This window comes from Scyliorhinus torazame, chromosome 4 (assembly GCF_047496885.1).
Source record: "Scyliorhinus torazame isolate Kashiwa2021f chromosome 4, sScyTor2.1, whole genome shotgun sequence".
Taxonomy (NCBI): Eukaryota; Metazoa; Chordata; class Chondrichthyes; order Carcharhiniformes; family Scyliorhinidae; genus Scyliorhinus; species Scyliorhinus torazame.
The window spans coordinates 28,921,355-28,935,368 of NC_092710.1; positions in this window are offsets into that span (position 1 = coordinate 28,921,355).

Consider the following 14,014-nt stretch of genomic DNA (forward strand, 5'->3'; position numbering starts at 1 on the left):
AGCATTGCCAAGGTTTGACGAGAAGAAGGTAGAAACCGTCTTCATTACATTTGAGAAGAGAGCTAAACAAATGAAATGGTCACAGGATTTGTGGGTATTACAGATTCAGCAAAATTGGTCGGTTGGGCTAGTGACGTGTTTGCATCACTACCGGAGGAGGTATCTGGGAAGTATGAGGAGGTCAAAAAATCCACCTTAGGTGCAATGAACTGGTGCCGGAAACCTACAAAAAGGCTTAGAAATGCAAGGAAAGAATTTGGTCAAACATACATGGAGTTTGAAAGACTCAAACAGAGTGTTTTGACCGGTGGATAAGGGCTTTGAAAATAGACCAAACGTATGAAGCTCTCAGAGAAATTATACTTTTGGAGGATTTTAAAAATTCAATTCCTGATGTAGAGAGAATTCATGTGAAGAGTAGAGGGTTAAATCTTCCGAGATTAGCAGCAGAAATGGCAGATGATTATGAAGTAGTTCATAAATCAAAGCTTGGTTTCCGACATCAGTTTCAGCCTGTGAGGGATAGAAACTGGAGACATGAGAACTACTCAAGTGGTAAAGGTAAAGGTGATCTGATGGGAGATCATTAGGAGAGTGTACCTCAGTTTAAAAATGAAATCCTGGAAGTTGGAAAAGAAATGAAAAAATTCAAAGGTTTTCACTGTAATAAACTCGGCCACGTAAAGTCACAGTGTTGGTGGTTGAAGAAAAGCACTGGGAAGGCTGATGTGGTAAAACAGGACACGACAATAGGGTTTATTAATGTGGTAAAGGGAAGCCCAAGTGAAGCGAAGGAGGCCAAAAGATTGTACAGCCTGATCAAGAATGATAAGAAGGTGCCGGATCTCTTTGAAGAATTTTCTTGTGTGGGTATAGTTTACTCATATGTATCAGGAGGAGCAGGTAAAGAAATCACAATTTTAAGAGATACGGGTGGTAGACAATCTTTAATGGTAAGAGATGAGGAGTTTCGTAGTTTGGGAAGAATGTTGCCAGAAAAGGTGGTGATATGTGGAATTCTAGGTGAGAGGAGTAGTGTTCAATTAAACAGGTAAGGTTGGAAAGTCCAGTGACGAGTGGTTAAGTGGTAGTAGGAGCAATAGAGAAACTATCTTGTCCAGGAATACAGTTTATCTTGGCTAATGATATTGCTGGATCGCAGGTGGGAGTGATGTCGACTGTGGTTGATAAGCCAGTGGAAAATCAGCCAATTGAAGTGTTGAAGGATGAATATCCTGGGATCTTTCCGGATTGTGCAGTAACAAGGTCGCAAAGTCACATGTTAAGGCAAGTGGATAAATCAAAGAGTGAAGATGAAGTTGAAGTGCAATTATCTGAAACGATTTTTGAACAGATGGTTGAAAAAGAACAAGAACAGGTGGAGGATGAGGTGGATATTTTTAGTTCAGGGAAATTGGCGGAGTTACAACAGGAAGATGTAGACATAAAACGGATGTAGCAGGAAGCATACATGGGAGAGGAATCTGAGTATATACCAGAGAGTTATTACAGGAAAAGAGATGTCTTGATGAGAAAATGGAGACCTTTACATATGCAGGCGGATGAAAAGTGGGCAGAGGTTCATCAAGTCGAATTGCCGGTAGGGTTCGAAAGGAAGTGTTGCGAGTTGCACATGAGGTACCGGTGGGAGTTCATTTGGGAATGAGGAAAACTCAAGCTAAAATCCAGAAACATTTTTATTGGCCTGGACGACATAAAGATGTAGTCAAATTTTGTGAACATGTTACACATGTCAAGTGATAGGGAGACCTGAAAGCACTGATAAAACTAGCGCCCTTAATACCTGTTCCAGCATTTGAGGAACCTTTTTACGAGGCTGCTAATTGATTGCGTAGGACCGCTTCGAAAACGATAATGGATGTGTCGACTACTTTTACAGAGGCCATTCCAGTCCGTAATATTACAGCTAAAAAGATTGTGGAGGAGTTACTCAAATTCTTTACTAGATATGAACTAGCCACAGAAATACAATCGGATCAATTATCAAATTTTATTCAAGGTTATTCAAAGAAGTTATTGATAGCTTAAGAATAAAACAATTTAACTCTACTGCGTACCATCCAGAATTGCAGGGAGCGTTAGAAAGGTGGCATCAGACATAGAAGATAATGTTGAGGGCTTATTGTCAAGATTATCCAGAGGATTGGGATAAAGGAATTCCATTCATACTGTTTGCAATTAGTGATGCATCTAATGAGTCAACCAAATGCAGGCCTTTTGAACTAATTTTTGGCCATGAGGTAAGAGGACCTCTTTAATTGATTAAGGAAAAATTGGTGAGTGAGAAATCAGAAATTACGTTATTTAATTACGTGTCAAATTTTAGGGAACGATTAAGTAGAGCAGGTGAATTGGCTAGATAACATTTAAAAGTTGCACAAAATGTGATGAAACGGATTGCGGACAAGAAATCCAAAGTTCGTAGTTTAGCCTGTGGAGATAAAGTTTTCGTATTTTTACCAGTGGTTGCTGAAGCTTTAAAAGCAAGATTTTGTGGACCTTGTCAAATTGAAAGGAAATTAAGTGAGGTGAATTACGTGGTAAAAAACTAGATAGAAGGAAGACTCACCGAGTGTGTCATGTGAATATGCTTAAAAGATACTTTGAAAGGGAAGGAGAGAAAAAGGAGGTTTTAATGATTCGAAATCAAACTGACGAACCGAATCCAGATGGCTGTGAATTTGACATATCTCAAATTAAATTGGAAAACGAGAATGTTCTTAAAAAATGAGATACATTGTTGAGTTACATTCCAGAGGAAAAACGAACTGACCTGAAAGAGTTGGTGATATAACGTGGGCAAGTTTGTGGAGATAAATTGGGAAGTACAAAAATGGCTATACATGATGCAGATGAGGGAAATGCTGTTCCAATCAAACAACATCCATATAGGCTTAACCCTTTGAAATTGGCTCAGGTTAACAAAGAGATTGAGAGTATGCTTTAAAATGGCAGAAGTGGATTGCAGCCAATGGAGATCACCCATAGTGGTGGTATCTAAACCAGACGGTACCCAACAGTTGTGTGTGGACTATAGAAAGGTGAATGCAGTTACAAGAACGGTCTCTTATCCTATCCCACGTTTGGAGGGTTGCGTTGAGAAAGTGGACAATCAGCTATTATTTCCAAATTAGATTTACTTAAAGGTTACTGGCAGGTACCTTTATCCGAAAGGGCGAAGGAGATTTCAGCTTTTGTGACTTCAGTTGGTACATACCAATTCAAAGTTATGCCATTTGGCATGAAAAACGCCCCAGCCGCATTTCAAAGGTTAACTAACAAAGCCGTTTCAGGATTACGTAATTGTGCGGTATACGTCGATGATCTGCTAATTTACAGCCAGACATGGAAAGAACATTTTAAACATCGGATGGAGTTATTCGAACGCCTTCAGGAGGCGGATTTGGTGGTAAACCTAGCCAAAAGTGAATTTGGAAAGGCCCAAGTCACTTTCCTTGGCCATACAATCGGACAGGGTCGAATGGTCCAACGGGATGTGAAAACAAAAGTTATTGAGGAGTTTCCGATACCCTCGACACGATGGAAAATAATGCGATTTCTTGGCATGAGTGGATTTTACCGGAAATTTGCACCCAATTTTAGCAGTGTGGTCGCTCCACTGACCGACTTGCTCAAGAAGCGTAACACATTCCAGTGGACAGTGGAGTGCCAACAGTCACTTGACGGCGTGAAGGCTGTGTTCATCACTGCTCCTGTGTTCGCCATCCCAAATTATAGGAAACCATTCAAAGTGGCGGATGATGCTAGTGATGTGGGTGCAGGTGCGGTGCTTCTACAAGATGACGACGACAAAGGCCTAGAGTGGCCTTTTGGTTATTTTTCAAACAAATTGAATTCTCACCAGAAAGAGTATTCCACGATTGAGAAGGAGACTTTGAGTTTGGTGCTGGCTTTGCAACATTTTCACATGTATGTGTCCAGCAATCCGTCTGACACCGTTATATATACTGATCATAATCCGTTGACGTTTTTGGAGCGATTCCGGAATAACAATGCACAGCTGTTTCGCTGGAGTTTATTGTTACAGTCATTTCATTTAAAAATAGTGCATGTAGCAGAACGAGAAAACGTGTTAGCCGATGCTTTGTCACGAATGTGATGAACGGAAGCAATTTCAGTTGGAGGAAGAAAAACGAAAAAAAATGGACTATATTATTATACCTTTTTGCGTGTGTTATTTTTTTAAACAAAAACATATATTTACTGTGTGCATTTCTTAAAGAATAGTGAAAAGGTAACAAATGAAATCATCTTGAAGTTGATGGTTTATCTTTTTTCTTGGGGGAGGTATCATGTGAGAGTACGTTTAAAAAATGGATGTCTATAAATGGGTGTGTATTTAAATATCTGTAGTGAGAGTACCTTTAATAAATGGGTGTTTACTACTGGAGTGATGTCAGAAAATGGGTGGAGCTGGGCTATCTGTCAGCTTTTTACTTTCGTTTTTGAGCTGGCTGCAGGGTGTGTTTTTGTTTCGTTTTCAGTGTTGGAGCTGAAGCCAGGCCAAGCAGGTGTACTGCTGTTCTCGGTGCCATGAAAAGACTATCTATTAATCATTTGGTGAATGCAGAATAATAAATGATTTCAGTCGTGACTTTAACCTGATGTGCTTCTGATAAAGGTTTTGATTTTAATTCGTATGGATGTTAAAAAGGAAAGCTTAAAGGTTTACTTAGTGTTGTAGTGTTTGGGGTTGTATTTGAATTAATGATTGCGAACATGTCCACTGTACGTTTATGTACGCAGTGTCCCTCGCTCTCGCACTGTCCCTCGCTCTCGCTGTGTCCCACGTGCTCACAGTGTCCCTCGCTCTCTCAGTGTCCCTCGCTCTCGCAGTGTCCCTCGATCTCGCAGTGTCCCTCGCTCTCGCTGTGTCCCTCACTCTCACTGCGACCCTCGCTTTCGCTCTCGCTGTGTCCCTCCCTCTCACTGTGTCCCTCACTTTCGCTGTGTCCCTCACTCTCGCTGTGTTGCTCATTGTGTCCCTCGCTCTCTGTGTCCCTCGCTCTCGCAGTGTCCCTCGCTCTCGCAGTGTCCCTCGCTCTCGCAGTGTCCCTCGCACTCGCAGTGTCCCTCGCGCCCGCAGTGTCCCTCGCTCTCTGTGTGTCCCTCGCTCTCGCTGTAACCCTCGCTCTCGCTGTGTCCCTCCTTCACTGTGTCCCTCACTTTCGCTGTGTCCCTCACTCTAGCTGTGTCCCTCACTGTGTGTCCCTCACTTTTCTCCCTCTCTCTCTCTGTCCCTCGCTCTCTCTGTGCCTCGCACTCTGTGTCCCTCGCGCTGTGTGTCCCTCGTGCTGTGTGTCCATCACGCTCTGTGTCCCTCGCGCTGTGTGTCCCTTGCGCTGTGTGTCCCTCGTGCTGTGTGCCCCTCGCACTGTGTGCCCCTCGCGCTGTGTGTCCCTCGCACCGTGTGTCCCTCGCGCTGTGTGTCCCTCGCACCCTGTGTCCCTCGCGCCCTGTGTCCCTCGCGCACTGTGTCCCTCGCGCCCTGTGTCCCTCGCGACATGTGTGCCTCACGCCCTGCGTCCCTCGTGCCCAGCATCCCTTGCGCCCTGCGTCCCTCGCCCTCTGTGCGTCCCTCACTACTCTGTATCTAACCCCGTGTTGTCCCTGCCCTGGCTGTTTGATGGGGACAACGTGGAGGGAGCTTTACTCTGTATCTAACCCCGTGCTGTACCAGTCCTGGGAGTGTTTGAAGGGGACAGTGTAGAGGGAGCTTTACCATGTATCTAACCCCGTGCTGTACCTGTCCTGGGAGTGTTTGATGGGGATAGTGTAGAGGGAGCTTTACTCTGTATCTAACCCCGTGCTGTACCTGTCCTGGGAGTGTTTGATGGTGACAGTGTGGAGGCAGCTTTACTCTGTATCTAACCTGGTGCTGAACCTGTCCTGGGAGTGGTTGATGGGGACAGTGTCGTGGGAGCTTTACTCTGTATCTAACTCCTGATTCACTAAACGCTAGTGTGCGGGTACATTAAGCATTCAGGAAGGCCAATGGTAGGTTAACTTTCATCGCCCGGGGTTATTAGTACAGGGTTAAGATGACTTGCTGCAATTGTACAGAGCCTTGGTCACAACACACCTGGACCATTGTGCAGAGTTTTATTCTCCATATCTAAGGAAGGATATACTTGCTGTAGAAGGAGTGTAATGGAGATTCACCAGACGAATCCCTGGGATGGTGAAGTTGTCTGATGAGGAGAGATTGAGTAAAATTTACCTGTGTTCCCGAGAGTGCCGAAAAATGAGAGGTGATCTTGAAACATACACAATTCATACGGGGCATCACAAGATAGATGTAGGTCAGATGTTCTCTCTGGCTGGTGATATTAGAACCAGGGGAAGGGGGCACAGTCTCAAACAATAAGACCATAAGACATAGAAGCAGAATTAGACCACGCGGCCCATCGAGTCTGCTCCACCATTCAATCAAGGCTGATATTTTCTCATCTCCATTCTCCTGCCTTCTCCCCATAAACCCCTGATCCGCTTATTGATCAACAACTTATCTATCTCTGTCGAAAATACCTCCACACCCTTCTGCGGCAAAAAGTTGCACAGATTCACCACCCTCTGGCTGAAGAAATTCCTCCTCATCTCTGTTTTAAAGGATCGTCCCTGTAGTCTGAGATGGTTTCCTCTGCTTCTAGTTTTTCCGTCAAGTGGAAACATCCTCTCCACGTCCACTCTATCCAGGCCTCGCAGTATCCTGTAAGTTTCAATAAGATCCCCCCTCATCCTTCTAAACTCCAACGAGTACAGACCCAGTGTCCTCAACCATTCCTCATATGACAGGTTCTTCATTCCAGGGATCATTCTTGTGAACCTCCTCTGGACCCTTTCCAAGGCCAGCACAACCTTCCTTAGATACCGGGCCCAAAACTGCCCACAATACTCCAAATGGGATCTGACGAGAGCCTTCTACAGACTCAGAAGTACATCCCTGGTCTTGTATTCCAGCCTTCTTAACATGAATGCTCAGAATCAGGGGTAGACCATTGCAGACTGAGATGAGGAGGAATTTCTTCATTCAGAGGGTGGAGAATCTTGGAATTCTCTGATCCAGAGGGTTGTGGAAGCTCAATCATTGAGCATGTTCCAGACACAAATCGAGTGTGTATAATGCAATAGGAATGTGTGTGAGAGTGTGCGTGCGTCTGTGCGTGCCAGGATCTGTTTGAATGGTGGAGCAGACACGATGGGCCAAATCGCCTACACCTGCTCATATTTTCCTTTCAGACTTAAATGTATATACACACACAAGTTCACAGATATACACACAGAGGCGCGTGCACACACTGACTGGTACATACACGGCACCAGATACATACACACACACACACATGCGTGCGTAGACACATGCGTGTACACACACATTGGCGCACACACACACATATATATTAGCCATGTAAGACCATTTGATAGAAAGCTACACATCCCAGTTTGCCGATGACACCAAACATTAGACAGCATTGTAAGCAACATAGCTGGAAACATCAAATTGGAGGGAGATATCGTTTTGGCAGTAGACTGAACTGTGGACGTGTTTCAGTGTTGGGAAATGTTTAGATGATGTGCTTTAGATTTAATAGGATCGAACCGTGATCTTTTTCAATGATTAGAAGACAGAAACAGTGGAAGTTTAAACTGTACAGATATTTCACAGCTAGATTCACACAATACAGACAGCAATGTATCGTAGATTTTGTAAGTGCCACAAATGTTGTCAAGTGCAGTGCGAGGCGTACTTCAATGTTTCAATCGTACTGAGAAACTGTCAGCCCACAGGGACAACATTTCTGTATAATAGGATTGAAGCACAAGTTCAAATAGTTTTGTTTCAAAGTTTAAAATAACCGAAAATTTTTATGTGCAGCTTTCGGAATCTGTCAGTGGAATTTAGGTTATCCAGGCAAGTGTTAACAAGAGTATTGGGAGCTGATTAGAAGTTTTGAGGGAGATATTCCTACATTATGGAAATGTGTGAGATCTATTTAGGGTTGGGGAATGGATTGATGTTCAAAGGGTGTAGTTTTTTGTTATCTATATCAGACTGACAGCTTTGAAGATTCACAACTTCCATGTGCTGAGAGAAAGGATTGATTAACCACGGCCTATGATTCAAATACTTCAGACAAGTGACAAAATAACAATAACAGAGAACATACAAAGAGAGACAAGCAGACACCTGTAATCGGAGCTTAAACTTCATGTTTAACTGTGAAGGGCTGAAATAAACATGAGTCCACCCTGGGATTCGGTGCAATTTGCGTTCTGCTTTTCCAAAAAATAAAAATAACTATCTGCAATGAAAAATTCTTTGGACAGGACAGAGGGATTTTGACTCTGTATTTAAGCCCAGGCAGTATTTAAGTTGTGAGTGTTTGATGGACAGTGCAGATCAAGCTTTACTCTGAAACATTGGAGTTTAGTTTGAGGGGTGATTTAATCACATGCTTCAGAATAATAATTGATATTGTACATCTCGTGTGTGTCTCAGTGTCAGCTGTGATACATGTACAGCACAATCTCATCCTGTTTCTGTGTGTCTCTCTCTCTCTGAAATTAGCTGGTCCATTTCCTAAATAACCACTGACTAGATTTCAAAAGGGCTCCATTGCCTGTGTAGCAGTTTGTGACACCCAAAGGTTATGATAAGTGCTTTAGAAAAGTCTGCCCGCAAGCTGTTGTGAGGATGTTCAGAGTCAGTGTGTGACTTGCGTCACACACAGGCCAAATACACCTCTCCAAGTTAAAGGTGGAGAATGGATCTCGCTCCATTTGAAAGCTGTATTGACGCAGCCTGTCTGAGTTTGTGACTGTGTGTGAGTTTGTCTTTGTCTGTACACGTGTTTGTGTGTCCAGGGTGGGGTGGGAGGTTGTGTGTGTGACTCAATACGCGGCACGGTAGCACAGTGGGTACCACTGTGGCTTCACAGCTCCAGGGTCCCGAGTTCGATTCCCAGCATGTTCTCCCTGTCTCTGCGTGGGTTTCCTCCGGGAGCTCCGGTTTCCTCCCACAAATCTGAAAGACGTGCTGTTGGGTAATTTGGACATTCAGAATTCTCCCTCTGTGTACCCGAATAGGCGCCGGAATGTGGCGACTAGGGGCTTTTCACAGTAACTTCATTGCAGTGTTAACGTAAGCCTACTTGTGACAATAAAGATTATTATACATGGTAGTCCCACAGGCCTTACCCTGCGTACATGGTAGTCAGCACTCCAAAAGGGTTAATTGTAGCGTCCACAGCAGTATGGTGCAATGTAGTATTAACTGCGACAAGTGCTTATAGTATAAACAGTGGCGGGGTCAACTGCAGTGATCACTGGGAAAGGAGCTAATGTGTTCTCAATAGAGATATGAATAAGAACGGTTATATATTACAAGGTAATATTCACAATGACATTCTCTAATGCAGTAATATTTCTGACATAGTGCAGAGCAGCATTTACAGCTTCTGATGCTGATAGGAAATAAATTGATCCAGGACTTTGTATCGGATTATTAAAATATGTGATTGATTAAGGTGGTCAAGTCGCTAAGGCAGGCTCGATCAGCTGAATGGCCCACTCGTGTTCCTATGTACCTCTCCTGGGAGTATTTGATGGGGACAGTGTCGAGGGAGCTGTACTGTGTATCTAACGCTGTGCTGTACCTGTCCTGGAAGTTCTTGATGGAGACAGTGGAGAGGGAGCTTTACTCTGTATCTGACCCTGTGCTGTACCTGTCTTGGGAGTGTTTGATGGGGACAGTCTCGAGGGAGATTTACTCTGTATCTAACCGCGTGCTGTACCCGTCCTAGGAGTGTTTGATGGGGACAGTGCAGAGGGAGCTTTACTCTTTATTTTCCCTCATGCTGTACCTGTCCTGGGAATGTTTGATGGGGACAGTGTAGAGGGTGCTTTACTCTGCATCTAACCCCGTGCTGTACCTGTCCTGGGTGTGTGTCATGGGGCAGTGTGGAGGGAGCTTTACTCTTTATCTAACCTTGTGCTGTGCCTGTCCCTGGGAGTGATTGATGGGGACAGTGCAGAGGGAGTTTTACTCTTTATCTAACCTTGTGCTGTACCTGTTCTGGGAGTGTTTGATGGGGACATTGTAGAGGGAGCTTTACTCTGTATCTAACCCCGTCCTGTACCTGTCCTGGGAGTGTTTGATGGTGACAGTGTCGAGGGAGATTTACGATGTATCTCACCCCGTGCTGTAATTGTCCTGGGAGTGTTTGATGGTGACAGTGTCGAGGGAGATTTACTCTGATTCTAACCCGTGCTGGACCTGTCCTAGGAGTGGTTGTTGGGGACAGTCTAGAGGGAGCTTTACTCTGTATCTAACCCCATGCTGTAGCTCACCTGGGAGTGTTAAACGGGGACATTTTAGAGGGAGCTTTACTCTGTATCTAACCCCGTGCTGTACCTGTCCTGGGAGTGTTTGATGGGGAGAGTGTAGAGGGAGCTTTACTCTATATCTAACCCCGTGTTGTACCTGTCCTGGGAGTGTTTGATGCGGGACAGTTTATAGGGTGCTTTACTCTGTTACTAACCCCGTGTTGTACCTGTCCTGTGACTGTTTGATGGGGACAGTGTCGAGGGAGCTTTACACTGTATCTCACCCCGTGTTGTACCTGTCCTGGGAGTGTTTGATGGGGACAGTGTAGAGGGAGCTTTACTCTGTATCTCACCCCGTTTTGCACCTGTCCTGGGAGTCTTTGATGGGGGACACTGTAGAGCGAGCTTTACTCTGTATCTAAACCTGTGCCTTACCTGTACTGGGAGAGTTTGATGGGAACAGTGCAGAGGGAGGTTTACTCTGTATCCAACCCCGTGCTGTATCTGTCCTGGGAGTGTTTGATGGGGACAGTGTGGAGGGTGCTTTACTCTGTATCTCACCCCGTGTTGTACCTGTCGTGGGAGTCTTTGATGGGGGTCAGTGTAGAGGGAGCATTACTCTGTATCTAACTCTGTGCTGTACCTGTACTGGGATTGTTTCATGGGGAGAGTGCAGAGGGAGCTTTACTCTGTAGCTAACCCCGTGCTGTACCTGTCCTGGGATTGTTTGATGGTGACAGCTTAGAGGAAGCTTTACTCTGGATATACCATCGTACTGTAGCTGCGCTTGGAGTGTTTGATTGGGACAGTTTAGAGGGATGTGTAATCTGCATCTAACCCCATGATGTACTTTTGCTAACAGTGTTTGATGGAGATTCTGAATCTTGAATGAATATATTCTGTTAGTCTCCCCATCTTCTCTGACTCTGCAACTCTCTATCTCTCTCTCTGGGAATCTGTCTAAACAAATCGATGATCAGCAGTCAGCTATTTTAAGTTACATAACGGTGGCCATTTTATGTGAGCACAACACTGAGACAATTCGGAATTTGTCCAAGTTAGTGTCAAACAAACAATGATGGAGAGAGTCGTATCTAAACGGTGATATGTTGGGCAATGTGGATGTACAAATGGAGCTTGTGCACCAGTCACTGAAAGTGGAGAGGGGGTTGCAGCAAGCAGTTAAAAAGACCAATGATATGTTGGCCTTCATTGAAAGAGGGATTTGAGTTCAGAAGTGGAGATGTCTTACTGCAGTTTCACAAGGCCTTGGTGAGACCACACCTGGAGTATTGCGTATAGTTTCGGTCTCCCTAACTAAGAAAGGATATAGTTGACAGAGAGGCAGTGCAGCGGAGGGTCAATCGGCTGATAGGTAGTTTACCGGACTGTCCTACAAGGAAAGATTGGTTTGACTGTGGCACAGTGGTTAGCACTGCTGCCTCACAGTGCCAGTGACCCGGGTTAAATTCCGGCCTTGTGTGACTAATTATGTGGAGTTGGCAGTTTCTCCCCGTGTGTTCGTGGGTTTCCACCTGGTGCTCCGGTTTCCTTCCACAGTCCAAAGAAGTGCAGGCTAGGTGGAATGGTGCTGCTAAATTACCCCCTAGTGTCCAAGAAAGATTGTTTAGATTAGGTTAAGGAGTTATTGGAATAGGGCGGGTGACTGAGCTTACATAGAGTGCTGTGTCAGAGGGTTAGAACAAAGAACAAAGAACAAAGAAATGTACAGCACAGGAACAGGCCCTTCGGCCCTCCAAGCCCGCGCCGACCATACTGCCCGACTAAACTACAATCTTCTACACTTCCTGGGTCCGTATCCTTCTATTCCCATCCTATTCATATATTTGTCAAGATGCCCCTTAAATGTCCCTATCGTCCCTGCTTCCACTACCTCCTCCGGTAGCGAGTTCCAGGCACCCACTACCCTCTGCGTAAAAAACTTGCCTCGTACATCTACTCTAAACCTTGCCCCTCTCACCTTAAACCTATGCCCCCTAGTAATTGACCCCTCTACCCTGGGGAAAAGCCTCTGACTATCCACTCTGTCTATGCCCCTCATAATTTTGTAGACCTCTATCAGGTCGCCCCTCAACCTCCTTCGTTCCAGAGAGAACAAACCGAGTTTATTCAATCGCTCCTCATAGCTTATGCCCTCCATACCAGGCAACATTCTGGTAAATCTCTTCTGCACCCTCTCTAAAGCCTCCACATCCTTCTGGTAGTGTGGCGACCAGAATTGAACACTATACTCCAAGTGTGGCCTAACTAAGGTCCTATACAGCTGCAACATGACTTGCCAATTCTTATACTCAATGCCCCGTCCAATGAAGGCAAGCATGCCGTATGCCTTCTTGACTACCTTCTCCACCTGTGTTGCCCCTTTCAATGACCTGTGGACCTGTACTCCTAGATCTCTTTGACTTTCAATACTCTTGAGGGTTCTACCATTTACTGTATATTCCCTACCTGCATTAGCCCTTCCAAAATGCATTACCTCACATTTGTCCGGTTGATGTAGATTTGATTGGCAGAATGGCCTCCTTCTGCATTGTTGGGATTCTATGATTGTGCCTGTATTCACTAGAGCCGAGAAGGATCAGAGGAGATGTTGGCCTTGCTAAATTGCCCCTTAGTGGCCCAAAGGTTAGCTGGTGTTACTGGGGTTATTTGTCAGACGGTGGAGGCGTGGGTTTGGGTAGGTTGCTCTCTCCGAGGGCCAGTGCAGACTCGATGGGCCAAATGGCCTACTCCTGCAATGTATATTGTATGATTCTGTGAGCTCTGATTGAAATGTATAACGTTCCAACAGCGCTGTTCAGACTATACACAGGGATGGTCATTTCCACGTTGTACTGCCTCTGCCATGTCTTGGGAGTGATGATGGAGACAGTGTAGAAGAAACTTTACTCTGTATCTAACCCCGTGCTGTACCTGTCCTGGGAGTGTTTGATGGGGACAGTGTAGAGGAAACCTTACCCTGTATCTAACCCCGTGCTGTACCTGTCCTGGGAGTGTTTGATGGTGACAGTGCAGAGGGAGCGTTACTCTGTATCTAACCCCGTGCTGTACCTGTCCTGGGAGTGTTTGATGGGGACAGTGTAGAGGGAGCTTTACTCTGTATCTAACCCCGTGCTGTAGCTGTCCTGGGAGTGTTTGCTGGGGACAGTGTAGAGGGAGCTTTACTCTGTGTCTAGCCCCGTGCTGCACCTGTCCTGGGAGTGTTTGATGGGGACAGTGTAGAGGGAGCTTTACTCTGTATCTAACCCTGTGTTGTACCTGTCCTGGGAGTGTTTGATGGGGACAGTGTAGAAGGAGCTTTACTCTGTATCTAACCCCGTGCTGTACCTGTACTGGGAGTGTTTCATGGGGACAGTGTAGAGGGAGCTTTAGTCTGTAGCTAACCCTGGCCTGTACCTCTCCTGGGAGTGTTTGATGGGGAGAGTGTAGAGGGTGCTTTACTCTGTATTTAATCCCGTGCTGTCTCTTTCCTGGGAGTGTTTGATGGGACAGCTTAGAGGAAGCTTCACTCTGTATATACCATCGTACTATAGCTGCCATGGGAGTGTTTGATGGGGACAGTTTAGAGGGATGTGTAATCTGTATCTCACCCCATGATGTACTTTTGCTAACAGTTTTTGATAAG